This window comes from Amblyomma maculatum, chromosome 10, assembly GCF_055883805.1.
Source record: "Amblyomma maculatum isolate TAMU_Amacu chromosome 10, ASM5588380v1, whole genome shotgun sequence".
Lineage (NCBI taxonomy): Eukaryota > Metazoa > Arthropoda > Arachnida > Ixodida > Ixodidae > Amblyomma > Amblyomma maculatum.
The window spans coordinates 170,176,521-170,196,121 of NC_139353.1; the positions used below are offsets into that span (position 1 = coordinate 170,176,521).

The following is a 19,601-nucleotide window of genomic DNA, read 5'->3' on the forward strand; positions in this document are numbered from 1 at the left end:
ATCAACGACCTTTGTTAGTAAATTCGCATTGGCAGCGTCCCGAGGGCACCGGAATATAACATTGCAAAACGCCCACTGACACTATAGCAGCAACTAGGACAGGTCTCTTCATGTAGCGAAGCCCCGATGCAATCTGTTCCATTGCCAGACTTGAGGCTACAGACGAGCCACATGACTGGGAAATTTTGTCAGCATTTGACTAGCTACCTTGCGGGACCTCCGAAAGATGTTTACTGAAATTTAAAAAAAAAAAGCCTTTAGGACCTCCTCCTCCTCCTCACGATGATCAGGTTGAAACGTCATTAAATCTAAGGGTATATATATATATATATATATATATATATATATATATATGTGTGTGTGTGTGTGTGTGTGTGTGTGTGTGTGTGTGTGTGTGTGTGTGTGTGTGTGTGTGTGTGTGTGTGTGTGTGTGTGTGTGTGTGTGTGTGTGTGTGTGTGTGTGTGTGTGTGTGTGTGTGTGTGTGTGTGTGTGTGTGTGTGTGTGTGTGTGTGTGTGTGTGTGTGTGTGTGTGTGTGTGTGTGTGTGTGTGTGTGTGTGTGTGTGTGTGTGTGTGTGTGTGTGTGTGTGTGTGTGTGTGTGTGTGTGTGTGTGTGTGTGTGTGTGTGTGTGTGTGTGTGTGTGTGTGTGTGTGTGTGTGTGTGTGTGTGTGTGTGTGTGTGTGTGTGTGTGTGTGTGTGTGTGTGTGTGTGTGTGTGTGTGTGTGTGTGTGTGTGTGTGTGTGTGTGTGTGTGTGTGTGTGTGTGTGTGTGTGTGTGTGTGTGTGTGTGTGTGTGTGTGTGTGTGTGTGTGTGTGTGTGTGTGTGTGTGTGTGTGTGTGTGTGTGTGTGTGTGTGTGTGTGTGTGTGTGTGTGTGTGTGTGTGTGTGTGTGTGTGTGTGTGTGTGTGTGTGTGTGTGTGTGTGTGTGTGTGTGTGTGTGTGTGTGTGTGTGTGTGTGTGTGTGTGTGTGTGTGTGTGTGTGTGTGTGTGTGTGTGTGTGTGTGTGTGTGTGTGTGTGTGTGTGTGTGTGTGTGTGTGTGTGTGTGTGTGTGTGTGTGTGTGTGTGTGTGTCTATGTTCAGGGTGTCCCAGCTAAATGTAACCAAGGTTGTAAAAAATGCTGTGGGCCCCAGCCCAGTCCAAACAACTAATTGCTGTTCAGAGTCACCAATGTTAAACTGCACTATTTTATTCGTTCACTGAAATTATTTATTAATTGGAGAATACTAATTACCTTTTTATTATTGCCTTGAGAGAAAAGGTGTTAATACTAAAGTTGCAGATACTGAAAAACGGCTGACTAGGTTGTTTCTATCACGCTACGAGTTACAGCGCCCTATTTATGCCTTCAAAAATGCTGCATGTGACCAGCTGTTATGTTAAATCATTCGCCACGTGCGTACAACCAGCTTCATCGTAGAAAGCGGGGCCCAGAGAAGCGGATTTTGTTATCTCGGATTCGTCTCAGCGCTTTAAAGTGACGCAGCTGCCACGAGCAATGTTTACTTTGTTTTGTTTGTTTTTTGCGCCAGACGTCGCTTTCGCATGCTAAAAAAAAAATCAGTTTATGTAGACGCTAGTTTGATTTGGTTTATGGGGTTTGAAGTCCCAAAATGACTCAGGCTATGGATGCGCCGTAGTGGAGGGCTGCGGAAATTTTCGACCACCTGTGCCCTGATATATCATAGCACACGGCTTGCTTTTCGCTGCCATTGAAAAGCGGCTGCCGAGGGTGGAATTCGATCCCACATTCTTGGCCAGAATAGTCGAGCGCACTAACCATTGCGCCACCCCAGCGGGGCTGGACGCTAGTTTGATGTAACCAACGTAGCTAGCCGTTTTCCAATATCTACAACGTTTGCATTGACACTTTTCCTCTCTAGACAACACTTTAAGAATTAACAAATTAGTCATTACTAATAATACCTGTAGTGAACACAAAACACCCCCCAGATTAGCATAGGGGACTCTGAACAGCTATTAAATGATTTGATTGCGCTATCGTTAACTGCTTTTTTTTAAAAAAACCTTGGTTATATTTAGCTGGGTGTAAGGCCCGTGCTCTGTTCGGCCTCAGTGGTTGTTGGGTTGTCTGTGTAAGTTTCTATGCCAGACCCTCGTGTATGTGTTGATGTATATCTGTACTTGTGTTTTGGGGGAATATCTCAGCTGGGTGGCCTAGTGTTGAACTGCGTGTCGCGTTCTAGTTCCTAGAAGGAGAGCATTAGCTCTAAAATGCGAGCGCTTCCTTTGGACCCCCCTCTGAGTTTATTTTCCCTTTGCTATTGGAGATGGGAGAAGCGTCCCTTTTGCCTCTCCTCGGACCTCATTAGCGCGGTCTCCCGCTGGGCCGTCGCATGAGTGGGAGCGACCGGAGGCCATAAAACCCGCGAAGGGGGGTCAGGCTTTTGTCGCGCTGCACTGCGATGTGTAGCGTGCATCTGGTGCGCTTTGCGAAGGTTGGCAGGAGACAGTTTGCAGTAAATGTGTTTTTATTTTTTTTCACTTGTGGAAAGGGGCATGCTTCCGGCTCATCTCAGGAGCGCGGGACTGCGCCCGGGTGTCTTTTTGCCGGAGCTACTCCCCAGGATAGGACGCTCGCGCTGGCGAGCGCTGGGAGCGGTGGTTGCTTTGGAGCGGGGGCAAGAGGCGCCAGCTCAACTGCGGGGACGTGGAGTCCCTTGTCGCTCGACTTTAGCGGTCAGCGCGGCCGGCGCGGCCAGTTGCCGTTCGTTTCTGATTGTTGCTCCCTTGGGGAAGCAAACTCGGCTTGACTCTTGTATCATCTTTTGTATATAGTCTTCATAAAGTTCTCCGGTTCATTAAGAAGCTGCTCCACCAAGTGTCATTTATCTCGGACGGATCCACTGCTGGGAAGCCCGTCGTATCTTTACTCTGGGACACCCGGTATATGGGGTATGGGTATATGGGTATATTGTTATTAGTTTTTTTTACCCGCATGTAGAGACTCTATGTGCCTGGAGCGCTTCCTTGCGAGCAGTGCGCATGCGCAGAACGAGACGGGCCCTGCACGAGTTTCACGGACGTACAGCCGCCCTGATTTTTAACAATATAGCGCGAGCGTCGATCAAACTGCTGCTCAGCGCCTTATAACGGCGATAAGCGTGCAACACGGCGAGAGTTCGCGCACGCGCACGAAGAGAGAGCGTCTTCTGCTACGCTGTTCGGATCACAAAGACACACGCCCTATCACAATATCTGTTTGCGACGTTCCACATTCTTGCGCATGCACGAACTCTCGCCGTGTTGCACGCTTATCGCTGTTGTAAGGTGCTGACCAGCAGTTTGGCCGATGCTTCTTCAGATTTAGGCTAATTCAGGACCTCACGTAGAGCACTCCGTGGGATGGTCATCGAGATCTAAAACAAGCGAGAGCTAGACTGGCTGGAACGACAAATGCATGACAGCCATTCCGAGCCAGCACAACATGAATTTTCAGCGTATTCTCGTTTCTAAGCGTGAAGATTTACACTGTCTTCGCGACGCGCGGGAGTGTAACCCATTTCACATGCGACACGCAGAGCGGTGGACGCATATACCTGTGCGGCTAACAGAAGCAAAAGACAAAGCCTGCGGCGCACGCATCGTGCGCGACCGGACAGATCCGCTGCTTGCGCAGTATGCCGAAGAGGACAGGAGATGCCTTCGTCCGTTAGTCGTTTAATTTCAACGCGCAGCACGATATGCAGAAAATAAACACAGTACAATTGTTTCTTTTTATTGGCATCATGAAGGAAGAATATTCAGAGCTGCTGGAAGAAGTACTGACCAATGCGAAAGAAAACCACTACAAAATTCGAACCTTCGCAAAATTCCAAGGAAGGCTAGAGCAAGAATTTGAGCGGCGAGAGACTGGGGTGGCGCAGTGGTTACGGCGCTCGACTACTGTTCCCAAGGACGCGGGATCGAATCCTGGCCTCGGCGCCCGTATGCTGTGCGATGTCAGTGCACGTTAAAGAACCCCAGGTGGTCGAAATTTAAGGAGTCCTCCACTGCGGCGTCTCTCATAGCCTGACTCGCTTTGGGACGTTAAACCCCAAAAACCAACCAAACCAACCGAGAGACTGCGCCGCTGACTGTATGCTCGAGCAAGGATGTACAGCTCTGCCGGCTTAAGACATATCGCACTTTTGTCCTATTGGATTTTTTTCTCAGTGCGTTTCGTTTCAACGTGCCTGCATTGTGGATGATGTCTCAATTTTGCAGCTTGAAGTGCTGGTGGCACCACCACGAGCCAGATATTTGAATAAATGGTGAAATGTAGCCCTGATCACAGTTCCATCCCTAAGGATCGCAAGCCACTGACTGCGCTAGACACATACAGGAATGGTCTTTATAAGCCCAGTCTTTATAAGCCCAGAATGGTCTTTATAAGCCCTTCGCTGGCAAACATTAGCACCCCATCAAATCTTGGACGGTAGTCATCATCATCATCATCAACCTGATTATACCCAATCCAGGACGAAGGCCTCTCCCATATTTCTCCACTTAACCCGCTTCTAAACTAGCTGCATCCACTTGACCCCTGCGAACTTCTTAATCTCATCCGCCCACCTAACTTACTGCCGCCCCCTGCTACGCTTTCCTTCCCTTGGAATCCAGTTTGTTACCCTCAGCGACCATCGGTTATCCTCTCTACGCACTACATGTCCTGCCCATGTCCATTTCTTCTTCTTAATTTCCACTAGAATGTCGGTAACTTGAGTTATTTCTCTGACCCACTCTGCACGCTTTCTATCTCTTAATGTTACCCCTACCATTTTTCGTTCCATAGCCCTCTGGGTTGTCCTCAACTTAAGTAGAACTCTCTTAGTTAGCCTCCACGTTTCAGCCCCATAGGTACCCAGGCAGCACAAAGCATTGGGCCAATGTTGTAAGTACGAAGGCAAGCAGTGGCCCTACATTGGGCCAGCCTAACCAGCATGCTCCCAACATAGGACATGCCAGTCAACACAATGTCCAACAATGGCCCAGTCTAGCCAGTGCTCTCCCAGTGTTGGCGCCGCCAGTAGCCAACACTGGCTAGCTTGGGCCAAGATGTACAGTGAGTTCCCGATATTGGCACTGCCGTACATACAGAATGTCTATGTTGGACCGAGATTGCCGTTGTTCCTCCAATAATGGTCGCACGGGATTTAAAACTGGCTATAATGGGCCAAGCTGTCCTGCCTTCCTCCGTCATTGGGTTTTCCGTTTTTTAAAACTGGCTACAATGGACCAAGTTGTCCTGTGTTCTTCCGGCATTGGATGTTCCGGTTTTTAAACATGGCTACAATGGACAATGTTATCCTCTGTTCTTCCAGTATTGGATGTTCAGTTTTTTAAAGATGGCTACAATGGACCAAGTTGTCCTGTGTTCCGCCGTCGTTGGCCGTTCCTTTTTTAAAACTGGCTACAATGGACCATGTTGTCCAGTGTTCTTCCGGCGTTGCCCGTTCAGTTTTTAAAACTGGCTACAATGGACCCAGGTGTCCTGTGTTCTTCCGACGTTGACCGTTCCGTTGTTTTAAACTGGCTGTAATGGACCATTGCAATTTGTCGTGTGTTTTTCCAGTATTAGCTATCCCTGTATGAAAACTGCCCACGATGGACCACTTTTTCCCCTGATCTCGCAAATGTCATTGCCATCCTAAAAACGCCGCTTTAATGGGCTGCCGAAGTGAATATTTTCCGTTGACCATTCAATCAAAACAAATTCTCCATTTTTATGGTTGAATACACGTGCGTTGGACGCCAAACCGCGGCATTTAATTCCGACAACATTTCAGCCGATCGTTCGGACCTCACCAAGTACCACGTACGGGACGACAATTACTATAACGCATTCAAGCACGTACCGCTGCAACTGTCTGGATTCGTCTTTTCGGTGCGCTCATATGCGGTGCACCTTTGGGGGTCAGCTGTATGTGTTTATGGTTATAGCCTATTGGCATGCATGCAGATTTCGTCGCAGGCGCATACGTTTGTCGCACAATTATATCTAATGATAGCACGACCGTGCGACCACATATGTATACCCCAGACCGGCTAGCACTCACGACCCAATATGCCTGTATTGGACGCCGATTACATCCCTGCATCTATACGTAACCTATAGTACAAATCCAGTTGTCAGTGAGAACGCGCATAAAAACGAAATCGTGTCGCCATAGCATGTTCATGTGACATTAAATTAGTGATTAGAAGGTAGCTTTTTCATTGCCGAGAAGGAAAACGTTGCCTCAAGTTGAAGGAACAAATGACCATTTTCTCAGCGATGTTTTTGTTCTAGTGCTTTTGTATTATCCATAAGGAACTACGCGCAGCATCGTCTGTTTACCTGGAGAAAAGACCGAATACGATGTGTGTTATTTCTAGACGCAATCACTAGAAAATGAAAAGCCGGAAGACTCGCGAGGTTACCATTTTAGTTTTGGGCATTCACACGGTGGTAAAAAAAAATGACAGTTTTTCGTGCAGACTGCGAGCATGAAGGCCCCGGTACATTTATATGGCGCACAACATATATATCGCCAATAAACAAAAAAAATAGTTTTTTCCGCCTATTAGTTTAGAGTTTGACCATTCCAACCGCGCTAGGCGGTGGCAAAGGAATAAAAAAAACTGTCAGGAATGAAAATAATGTGCGCTGTCGAGTCATTCGAAAAAACGAATGCAGCCTACAAACACTGTTTTAATGAGGCAGTTTTCCATGCCCTTTCCAATTCTTTCATTCTACTAAAATGATTTGGAATACGTTGCTTGCTCATTGAACGTTATCGTCTTTTTGTGCAATCCGCGTTAAGGTGAAGGGGATTGCGAAAAACGTCTGTGTATTGCCTGATGCCACAGCGCTTCAGGACCTCGACGCGCACAAAATTGATTCTGAATCATTCATTGCTGTGTCTGTCACCGTCGATTTGCGAAGTCGAGACAAAACATGAGCGAAGAAATATTGTTACAGTTGGAGAATGATGAGGACGAAGTGGCGCGCTCGTTTGTGGAAGATTAAGAAAAAGAAGTGCGTCGAATGGGCGGCCCTCGTAGCCTGGCTCCTTGGCTGTTCCTCAATGTATATATCTTTAATCCTCTTTTGTAAATATATTTCTCCCTGTTACAAAATGATATGCCAAAATTTAAAAACCTTGAACAATTCACAAATTCTGCAGAATGTTCAGAACAGCGCGGTGCGCTATAATTGGACAAAGGCTTTATCGATGTGGCCATAATTACTTGCGCAACAAAATTATGCAAGGTGTTTTAATGGTTTTGAAAGCTGAGGTAGTGTAGAATAGGTGGAAAAAGTTTAAACAATGTGAAAACTGTTTTTGTTTTCCTAAAAAATTTTAATGTTCGCTGTTTCTGTAAATTAGCGCGATCGTATCTCTGTATCCAAATGTCATAAAAATATGAGCTTTAGCTGTTTGCGGATAATTATGCTGAGAACATATTGTGGAATTATTGCTGCTCTACCATGAACCTTTTCTGAAATGAAGGCCTGCAAATTAGGAAAATTTTCGTTTCCTGGGCCGATGTTTAGAATTTTTATAAAAACATCTACTCATACCCGAAAAGCGAACATTAACTGAATACAAATAAAACATGTATATATTTAGTCGGATAATTTTCAGCTAGCTAACTTGAGCATAATTTGTATAATCTATAACCAAAGTTGGCCAGAATAGAAGAGAAGCTCGGAACTCCGCCTCTTTGACATTATTAATCAGTCATCACGCAACAGTATATAATATTTTGAAGTAAATATAAAAGGTCGAACGACCATCCTTTGTTCGATCATAGGTGGCGAAAGGGAGGGGACGCGCGCATTTGTCGATGCACCAGCTGTATGGATTTACGCAAGAATGTGGATGGTAGATGGGGAGGCTTTCTATTTTTTTAGAAAATATTTGTCCGTGGTTGGCTTGAAGAAACAATGCGTTTGCGAACACACAAAACAAAACTATTTATTAGAACTCGACTCGAGCGGTGCGCGCTGGCGGCCGCTCATCGGCACGGTCCGAAGTCACGGCTGGCCGGTGCAAGCAGAAGAAGGCTGGGTAAAGGAGGAATGGAATGTTGAGAGGGTCGTTGGTCCTTCGTTCCCACGCGCAGCCCTTGCGAACACAACACCGCGGCGGGAATCACGCGCTGGTTGAGCTGGTCGTTGTTCCCCCTCGCCTACGCGTCTACGTGCAAGACACAACAGACAGCATCCCCAGCTGCGCTGCTGTGCGGCCTCCTCCCGAAGCGTTCATTTCAGAGCTTGTTGGAGACGCTACAAGACTTGTGACAACTTCTTAAACCTTTCTTTAATTTCTTCCCTCATTAATTTTCTTTTTCATTGTGCTGTGCATAATTTTCTCTTGCGCCTATACATGTCCATGTGCTCCGGTTGGTGCTTGCTACATATCAGTGAATAGCTGAGCTGTGAAATGTCGCCGGAGTACGGATTACAGCAACGGCGGGATACCATCGGCATTATCAGACTCAGTGAACGCCGTCATCTTAGACCGTGAGTATATATCTTTGCAGCATGCCATTGCTTCATAATTGGTTCTATATAATCTTCTACCAGTCCCAAATGTTCCCTTTCCTTATTCTCCTCGAAACAACTGCGCGAAGCATGACTTCAAGAACTAAGCGAATTTTCCTCCGGGTTACATGCAAGCAAGTGCGTGGACTTATTTGCTGGCTGCGATATGAATAGCATTTGCGCCGAAAATAGAGGAGCCGTGCGTAACAGGTGTGTATGCCACCAACACGTGACAGAACACTGCAGGCAGCCATTTGCGCAGTTTTTTGACTGTGCAGCGCGCCGCAATCAATTAGTAACCAGATACTATGCGCCCGGCTTTGTACATATATTTTGGACAGCCTCTCTTCTGCGCGCAGGAAGCCATGTTCACACAGTTTTTGGATTTTGTTAAGAGTTAAGGGCAGTTTTTGTTTTCAGATGTACAGACGAAGTTTTGAAAACTGTTCGTGCCGTCTGTGCAAGCGAATTTTACAGTGGGGCAGACATGTGCGTGATGCCGCTTGATGACTAGGCTATAATTAAGTCATAATGAACCTCCACTTTTATAATGGTTAATATCATATTGAGGAATTGAAAGCCGTGAACAGCGCAAGTGAGCCCCTTTTCAAAATTTTCTTAATCGACGCCCCCCTTCTGAGCACGTGCCTTCAGGTGAGGGCGTTATCAGAAAGCGGCGACAATAGGAGAGCGATTTCGCAGACGCGCTTCGAGGGCGGGGGAAAATAACAATACAAGCAAAAAAGCACATCAGCCGTGTGTGCACTGCGTTCCTGTCACTGCAAAGTAAACAACGTGCACGCAGGACACAATGTACAAAACACTGACGGCCGGTATGAGGCAACCATATCGTCCGAAATATATTGCTCGCGAAGCGCTCGATGGTGCGCACTTTCAGGCGAAATGGGACAGGACGTCAGGTCCGCCTGTTCGGCAATTACAGCTCTTTGTACCTCACGTGCCGTACCGTATGCATGAAGTGCACGCCATAGCCATCGTGCAAGAATGTTGAAACCGAAGCAGCAATCCACGTATTCTAATTCTATAGGAAATCATTTGGGAGTAGAAAACAGCAACTTAATATGATGTGCATGGTTCTTTAATGAACGATATGTATAAATGGACGGTTGAATAGTTACAGTAATGGAGTGTTCCGCTAGAATTGTTTACGGCCGTGACCGCAATAAACATTACTCATATTGCTCTTAGCTTTAAGCTCTGGCATTGATAAGCCTATCTAAAGAACCGACTGGCAGTGACAGGTTGTTTACAGCTGTTGATCAAAAGGTAGGCCATCATGCTATTATTGCAGGCATATTTGCTTCTTTTTGTACCTCTGTTTACTAAAACTTAATTTTGTTCCCCATTCCTAGGGACGCTGCACCTCTTACAACACTCACTGTTCAGTCGCTTTTATTCAAGTATACAAAAAGGAGGAAATGCGCATGCACTCATAGGATAGCCTGTCTTTCCGTTAACAGCTGCAAATAACACGCCACTGCTCCTCGGTACCTTGGATGAAGTTTTCAATGGGGTTACCTGAGATGCCTAGCAATTGCTGTAATATTTATACCAATCACTGCAGTGAAACAGAAAGGTAACACTGCATCACTTTAACTGCTGCATGCACCTATAAACGTGCCTTAATTTATTGCCTATTCTTATAGACTTAGGACCTCTTACTATAGGCTTTGTTCAGTAAGCAACCGTCTTTCATTGCTTCAATTTCTATCTCTACACCACTTTCTTGTTGCTCTGGGTGTGATCATTTGATTTCATTGTTCAAATCATATTGTTTTATCATGTGTGAATGATTTAGCCTGCACATACATGCTTTCATTTTTTTAGATGCGCATCGGGAGCGTTTTCTACGTAGAAGTGGATCGATTGAGTTGTATCACTGGTGCGAAAACCGACAACCCCCAGAAGATATGTGTCCTGTGGTTGGAAGGGCAATAAAGAAGAAGAAAATCAGCGGAAAATCCTGCCTAAAAAAAGGTAGCACTGCATCACTGTAACTGCTGCATGCACCTTTAAATATGCCTTATTTTTATTGCCTATTCTTATAGACGGTGGACCTCTTGCTATTGGCTTTTTGCAGAAAGCAACCGCCTTTCATTGCTTCAATTCCTATCTCTCCACCACTTTTTTGTTACTTCGAGTGTGATCCTTTGATTTTATTGTTCAAATCATATTATTAAATCGCCGGTGAATGATTTCGCCTACACATACATGCTTTCATTTTTTTTAGGTGCGCATCGAGAGTGTTTTCTACGTATAAATGGATCGATTAAGTTGTATCACTGGTGCGAAAACCAACAGTTCGGTACCCCCAGAAGATTTGTGTCTTGTGGGTGGCAGGGGTATAAAGAAGAGGATAATCAGTGGAAAAGCCTGCCTGAAAACTTACAAAGATGGCGCAAAAGCGAAATGCGGGTTAGAGTCTGATTACTTCTGTTATCCCATTTCACTTGCTAGGTGATGTGACATATATGAAGCACCTTAGTATAATTTGTGGTATACTCACTGAAAATTGCGTAGACATTAACTTTTTTCTCGTTCAATTATTTTGAGTGACGCACGAATTGGAATAAAACGAAGTCATCCACACGTCTAATGCCCATAGACATTAGATGCGTGGATGAGCTCATTAATTGTGTTCCTATGTGAGCATGCAATAGTTTGTCGAATATATTAATATGTTAAAAGTTGATTGTTTTACTGTTAACCGGAGTAATACATATGCTCCATATCATAGCATTATTCGCCTATAGTTTGTATCTGCTCTTTCCTAAATTGTATTCTACAAAGTATACGTGTGTCATCTCGTACGTCTATTTAACTAGCGAACAATTTGCAATCGAATCCCGTTTGTGATGTTTCAGCTACAAATAATGAATGACAGTTGTGACAATATAGGTAGCTTTAGGTATAACATATAGCGCGAAAATCTTTAATATATGCGATGATATTTTTATTCACCGCATTGGCTAAACCAGCCTGTTGAAGAGACGAAATGAAAACAAATATGGATGTCTTCGGACAGGAACAGTAATCGTGGTGCCATGACCATTTTTTAAATTAAATTTTCATATGTCGTGGGCTAATGCCTCGACACAAAGGAATGACCCTTAGGTTTGCCAGATGCGGCGTAGTATTCTCGAAAAAAAAAAAACGCCTCTCACTAAAGCTGGAAAACGTCGTTTTTGTCGTTTCAAAAAGTTGCACGTTTGGAGGCCGGCTGGTTGCGTAAAATTTTGTCATCCACTGTTTTTTACTCACCGCATTTGGGTAACGTTTACTTGTATAAGAAGTATTAAAAGTGTGTTTCATTGATGCATTTGATTTAGTAAAAAATCGCAAACTTTGCTTCAAGAACAACGCGCTACAAAAATGTTAATGTTCAACCTTACATACTGGCGTGACGCATTGCGTTGTTTGCACTAAAATATTCTGTGTTTATTACGCAGGTCATATTGTTAATTTAAGGCAGAATTTGGAGCTCTAAGCTGCTATGTGTGTTCTCTGTAACGTCACCAAAAGTATTATGCTGGAAAGCGATTTGCTTAAGATTGTAATTATAAAAATTACACATTGAAAAATCATCTTCAAAAATATAGTATTGTTAGTGGTGGTCAAAGCTGACAAATGGAATAATATATTAATAACCTAGATTGAATACTATTGCACCTAGCAATAAAAAAGAATGCAGGATAGAGGAAAAGTTCAGCCTTCACTTGCGTTCTGCCATGAAATTGGCAGAAATAGTGAATTAATACCATTTTAAGCTATATTAAGTATTTGTCCCAGAAGCAGAAAAACGGTGTTAAGCGCTGACAATGTTTTAAATTTTACTTAAGGTAAAATGTAACTAAATTAAGCAAATACTAAATTGAAGTTTTCATGCCTATTCCATAAGGGGGAGCCATATAAGCACATCTATAGAACAAAAACAAGCATTTTTATATTTCTAATATTACATTTTGCAGAATTCAATATATTTACTGACTAAAATTAACAAAGTACTTTGCACTGTTTCCACAGATTTTGATAAAAATTGATGTTGCGGCCGTTTCTTCAATTCTAATCAGTTTTCCTTATTTTACCATTTTCTTACTTTTGTCCAATTTCAAAATAATATGCAGATACACACACAAATCTAGAGCTTCAAATTTTTTCAGAAATAAAGAATGGAACCTAGATAATGTAGAAAAATAGTTTCTGTGCCAAGATATTATTGGATCTTGCAAGAATGCAGGCTGAGTTTGGCCATTATCAGCACAAGCACTCGGTTTAATATTTAATGTTATATTTTTAAACAGTATAACGCAACACTTTTTAGTCCGTGATATTTTTGAGGTCCTGAAGATTTTTGTGAGGGATTTGAATGAAAATCGAAGATGATCTTTTTTTAATTGCAGCAAATTTGCCCTTTACTGCTGTTTTCGAATTCTGAGCAATTTTGATGCGTTGTGGAGAACACACCTAGTGGTCTGGAGCTCCAGATACTGCCTGGAATTAAGAACATGCGTCAGGAAGTGAAAACATATTTAGTGCAACCAACCTAATGCATCATATGCCAGTACATAAGGTTAAAAATGAATATTTTTGCAGCGTATCGCTCCTGAAGAAAAGTTTGCGATTTTTTAATAACACAACTCCAAAAACAAAATAGGTTTCTAATAGTGTTTGTAAATATAAAACCTGCATATATTCAGTGAGTAAAAAAGAGCAGATGACAAAATCATGGTATCCAAACTTGCAACATTTTGAAATGGCAAAAACAGCGTTTTCTACCTCTAGAGATATACCATACAATTGTTTTTTTTTCGAGGAAACTACGCGTATCTTGAAAAACTAAGGTTAATTTTTTTGTGTCTAGATACTTGCCCACCACATATAAGAATTTCATTGGAAACGAAAGATGGCCATGGGACCTCGATTATGTTTCTTATCTAAGGCACCCATAATACGCTGTGAGAAAGCCAATATCAAAGGCTTTTTTTAATATTCCATATTTCGAACGGTTGTGCCATCTAAGAAAATTAGAAAGCTAGGCACACCTTAGGTGTAGCCAGCCCTCACTTTCTGTTAGAGCTGCATTTGCTAAGCTGAATTAATGCGTTGATTACTTTATTTTAGCCACGAATATAGCGCTATTACGTGTCAATTTTAAAGAAAGGCCGCAGTGACGCGATTCCTGTAGAATTTGTAAGTGAAATCTGTAAACCTTACAAATCTACCCATATATATGATCTCTTGCAGGTTTTATTCAAGCTACATTACACCTGCTGCGCCCCATAGCTTGAGCCAAGGGTTATAAATAAACCATTAGAAACAGACGATGGAAACCGGTGGTGCATTGCTGGCAGCCACTTAGGACAGCGCAGAAAATTTTTATTTTATACGTGGGGAAGTGAGGTTATTCGCTTCAAGTACTAAATATTCACTTTAGACAATAAATAGGACTTACAGAGTCGGTGAGCACGTTCGGAAACCCCTGTTTCAATATTTGCGGTTAAAAACCTCATGTGTACCTTTTTTTCCAGCTGTAGATTAATTCCGGGTTATGTAGATACCGAAACCGTTACCAGCCCATTCGCGCACCTCAACTGTGCTGCTCACAACATGATTTAGAGCGGACAAAACAACCTGCCACTAAGATTGCTAGCCCCATGCATGAGTAAGGGTGATATGCTGGCGATGGTTGCTTCGCGTCGGCCCTTTGGCGCACATGAAGGCTCGAGTTACAATGAGCGCGCCGAACTTTGCAATGCGGATAATGACTACAAAGTGGTAAGGATATAAATGAGTTTAACAGTATTTTTCAGCTGTAAAATACAAATACAGTCTTGTTGGACGATGTGCTGGCGTGGACGAAGAAACCACAGGCAACTTGTAGGTCTAACGCTACACAGGGCTGTCGAGCCAAGCCAAGTCCTCAATTGTATTGTCCGGGAATCAGATTTCTGTATTTTCGTGGTTTCCTATTGTATCTGGCGTTCAAAATGCAGACGTGAGGGTTGTTTATCACAAATAATCAAACGTGGATTGTGCCGGTACTCTTCAAAGTAGCAACACCATTTATTGTGTAAGTCATTAATCAGTAAATTAGGTAAATAATGTCAATAAGGATTCCAAACAAAACCTTTTCTGTGGCGCTCAAGGTAGCTTCCAGCAATATATATCTGGTTTCCTTTGCCTGCCTCCGAAATGTTTTTTTTTATCCCTTGGATCAAATTTGCTTGGACAAGCAGTATATGTATAAAAATGATGCACCTGTGAGCTACCCGTTTAAGTGAGCTCCCGTTTAAGTGAACTACCCACAAAACCAGTCAAAAGCGTATATCAGCTAACCAGCGGCCAGTGCAGCAGTCGTGGGCTTAGATCGCTTGTGTATATTATATCTAGCCATTTTAAAAAAAAATGAAAATGGTCGCCGAACATTCTCTTGGTAACGATTGTTAGTATAAACTGTTTGCACATCGCAGAAAGCGTAGGAGCGGCAAAAAACTAGCGCGCCAGTCATATGCGGAGACAGCCGATAATCAAGCACTAATTCCTAGTGTGGGATGAAACACTGGCTGTCTCAGCCGTATTGCTGTGGAGGCGATCAAAATGCAACAGGGCACATGCTATGCAATGTATGTGCGTCTTTCATCCTAATAAACCCAAGGCAGCTGAAACTAATCTGGAACTCATCAGTATAGTGTTTCTCATTGACCATAAATTTCGGTACATGAATCCTGGAATTTTCTACATCTTCCTAAAATAATGCGCGCGATTTTATATGCCTCGTAATAGTGTTGTAAATTTTGGTTCCTCATTGTTTTTGTGCAGGTGCCATTTGCGAAAAAGTTGGGGTGGACGATTTGGAGGCACACGCATTTATTCGCAGGTGGCTGCCTGGTTCTTGTGACAGGGGGGGTGGAAGAAAAAGGCGTTATGTTGAAACCTCCCCTGGCGAACCAGGCATGCCACCTGTGAATGTAATTGCAGGGTCAGCCCCCTCACTACGCCTATGAGTGTGCCCTCCAGCTCCCTGGCCCCTTCCACTTCCCGAGAGCCCGCCCTGCCCTGACCAACCCTGCCACCGCCCCGCTAACTGCTGCTGTGTGTGCCCTCAGAACTGGCTAGTAACCACTGCCGTCTATAGTAACAATTGCAATAAATATTATCTTTTTGTGAACCATGCCCTTGTTTTGTGAATATCTACTGGTTGCTCATGAGCAACAATTTGAATTTATATGGCCACTCCTATTTGAAAGGCCATTATTGTCCCAGCAAGTTCGATGTGCTGTCACGAATATGGCTAGAATGAAAAAGGCAGCATTTTATGCCCTGTACAGGCAGTGCCACAAAATGTGTAATCTTGACATCATCAATGGCACATGGATGGAGTAGCCGGTGTACCCATAAACCATTGGATTAATATTGGTATCGACAATATGCGGCATGAATGGAGTAGCCAGTGCACCTGCAATGGCTAACCATTGGTATGAGATTGGCATTGACAATGGGCCATCAATGGAATAGCTGGTATTAAACAAATATTGGTAATACAATGATGGTATAATGCTGGACAGTATTGGCAAGAATCATGGTGCATGAATGGAAAGTCTAATATTGTGCCTACATTGGTGGCTCCAGCTTGGTTGAACACTGGACCAATCTTGGAACGAAAGATGGGCCAAGAATGGAGAATGTAGTAAAATGCCCAAATGCCAATATCAGTCCAATATTGATGCCATTCTTTTCCAGTGATGAACCATTGTTGGACCAATGCTGGTGTGCTGCTTGGGTAAGTACCGGCAAGATGCAACTGTTGTATACTTTCCTCTTGAGCGATACCGGTAAGCTGCTAGTCATAATCTGCGAGTGCTTGCCAAATGCGCTCCATCCCAATCGTATTCTTCTTGTTATTTCCTTTTCATGGTCAGGATCTGTGGTTACTACCTGTCCTAAGTAGACATATTCGCCTACTGCCTCCAGTATTTCGCTACCTAATGTAAACTGCAGTTCCTTCCCGAGGCTGTAGAACATAACCTTAGTCTTCTGCATATTGATTTTCAAGCCTACCTTTCTACTTTTCCTGTCTAGGTCATCAATCATTATTTGCAGTTCATCCCCCGAGTAAGGCAATGTCATCAGCAAATCGCAGATTACTGAGGTATTCTCCATCTACCCTTATCCCTAACTGCTCCCATTCCAAGTCTCTGAATACTTCCTCTAAACAAGCTGTGAATAGTACTGGGGAGATTGTGTCTCCTTGCCTAACACCTTTCTTTATGGGAATTTTGTTACTTTCTTTATGCAGAACTATGGTGGCTGTGCAGCCACTACACATATCTTCCAGCACTTTCACGTATGGCTCGTCTACCCCCTGATTTCGCAAGGCCTGCATCACCGCCGTGGTTTCAACTGAGTCAAATGCTTTTTCGTTATCACTGAATGCTATGTATAAGGGCTGGTTATATTCTGAGCATTTTTCTATTAGCTGATTGATGGTATGGATATGATCGATAGTAGAGTACCGTTTCAGAAACCCTGCTTGATCCTTTGCTTGATTGCAGTCTAAGGTTGTCTTGATTATATTAGCGATTACCTTAGTAAATACCTTATACGTAACAGACACTAAGCTGATTGGTCTGTAATTTTTAAGGTCCTTAGAGTCCCCTTTCTTGTGAATGAGGATAATGTTTGCATTCTTCCATTGTTCCGGTACCGTCGATGACACCAGGCACTGCGTATACAGGGTGGCCAGTTTTTCTAGCACGATATCCCCCCCCCCCCCCCCCGTCCTTCAGCAAATCTGTTGTTATCTGATCCTCTCCAGCTGATTTCCCCCTTTTCATAGTTTCTAGTGCTTTCTTGACCTCGTTCTTCGTCACTGGCGGAACGTCTGACTGTTTTTCCCTACCCCCAATCTTATTACGGTCCTGACTACTTTGGCTACTTTAGAGTACTGTATAGAACTCCTCGGCTACTTTGACTATCTTTTCCATATTAGTGATGACGTTGCCCGCCTTGTCCCTTATCGCATACATCTGGTTTTTGCCTATGCCCAATTTCTTCTTTACCGCTTCAAGGCTTCCCCCGTTCTTTACAGCATGCTCAATTTTCTCCATGTTATACTTCCTTATATCGGGCACATTGCGCTTATTGATTAGCTTTGATATCTCGGCCAATGCGATCTGGTCTGTTGAATTGGAAGCTTTCATACTCTGGCGTTTCTTAATCAAATCTTTCGTCTCCTTAGACAGCTTGCCGGTATCCTCTCTAACTATCCTACCGCCTACTTCTACCGCGCACTCAGTAATGATATCTCTGAAATTACTGTTCCTTGCGCCTACGGTAATGTCGCCATCTTCAGTTAGAGCTGAAAACCTATTCTGTAGCGAGATCCTGAACTCTTCTGCCCTCCCCCTCACCGCTAATTCGTTGATGGGTTTCTTTCTTACTAATCTGTTGCGTTCCTTCTTCAGATTTAGGCTAATTCGGGACCTCACCATCCTGTTGTCACTGCATCGCACTTTCCCGATTACCTCTACATCTTGCATAATGGCGGGGGTTGAACACATTATGAAGTCGATTTCATTTTTAGCCTCTCCGTTACTACTTTTCCATATCCATTTCCGGTTCTTCCGTTTGCTGAAGAAGGTATTCATGATTGCCTAAGTTATTGCGCTCTGCAAACTCAACTAGTAACTCCCCCCTGCTATTCCTAGAACCAATGCCATAGTCTCCTGCCTGTTTTTCCCTACCTTGGCATTGAAATCGCCCATTAGTACAGTATACTGCGTCTTTACTTTTCGCATTACCGATTCTACATCTTCATAGAAGCTTTCAACTGCCTGGTCATCATAACTACATGTAGGTGCATAGGCCTGTACAACCTTCAGTTTATACCGCTTATTAAGCCTAATTACGATGCCTGCAACCCTCTCATTAATACTATAAAATTCATCTATATTACCCGCTATATACTTATTGACAAGGAAACCTACTCCTAGTTGTCGCCTCTCTGGTAAGCCTCGATAACACAGTACATGCCCATCCTTCAGTACAGTATATGCCTCATTCGGCCTCCTAACCTCACTAAGCCCTATGACATCCCATTTCATGCCCTCTAGTTCCTCTAACAGCACTGCTAAGCTAGCTTCAGTAGCTAGGGTTCTAGCATTAAACGTTGCCAGGGTCAGTAGTCGGGGGAGGACGATGTCGAGACGCCGACGCCAGTTAGGAGCGAGCTCACGCGCAGCCCCGGTAAGTCTACTTTCTGATTAGCCAGCTGTAATTTTTCTGCCATAGTTCACAGCAGTTTTCTTTTTCTACTTAACCACGTTGGCAGTAATAGATTTTTCAGAAACAAAAGCTTGAAAATGCCTTTTAATAAAAATCAGCCCAGTGAAATTAAAATATTATGAGGAAATATTCATTAGGTATCTTCAGTAGAGTTAGCGCTGAAAACCACGTCCTTAAATTCATTAGGCACCCTGAATGAATTATATTTTTATAAGTGATGGTGTCAAGAGTAGGTATCAGCCCTGTGTGCGATTACATACCTTTCAGCCCGTAAAAGGGCATCTAACTTATGCCTTCAGTCTCCAATTCACCCAAATAAAATATTCTTCACGATATATTCCTTATCACATGAAATCAGAACTTATTCTCAGTACAAATGTTTTTCTTTTCTGAAGCAGAACGAACGTAAAAATCAGTTTATTATTGTGCGTGGCACTAGAAGTTTCTGCGAAATAAATAACTGCACTAAGCCCTTTTTATTTTCTATGCATCTATGCGAGCTTAGAGACCATTAAATAATTTCACTTTAAATAATGGAAATGTGTGTTTTTACTTTAATGCATTGTAACCTAAGCTACAGCTCTTCACCCAAGCTGCACCTTACAGGGAGGAGTACGGAAGCTGCAAGGCAGACGCAGGTGGACTACGAGATGCTAACGAATCACAGACCCACAACCTTAACCATCATACCTTGCAAACTACTAGAGCATATCATATCTGTCAATATTATGTGCTTAACAAAGCACAACCTAATCGTATACCTTG

General features: G+C 43.4%; 1 protein-coding gene and 1 long non-coding RNA gene across 2 annotated transcripts in view; one reads left to right on the forward strand and one right to left on the reverse strand.

Moving 5' to 3' along the window:
* The window catches only part of LOC146177912 (uncharacterized), a 101,514-nt gene that overhangs the window by 13,635 nt on the left and 68,278 nt on the right, over positions 1–19,601 (reverse strand). The gene's annotated exons all lie outside the window — the stretch shown is intronic.
* LOC146177913 (uncharacterized) lies at positions 8,197–15,492 on the forward strand. The gene is made up of 3 exons (XR_014701106.1): positions 8,197–8,510; positions 10,380–10,529; positions 15,372–15,492. It is a non-coding gene; the product is annotated as an uncharacterized LOC146177913 (long non-coding RNA).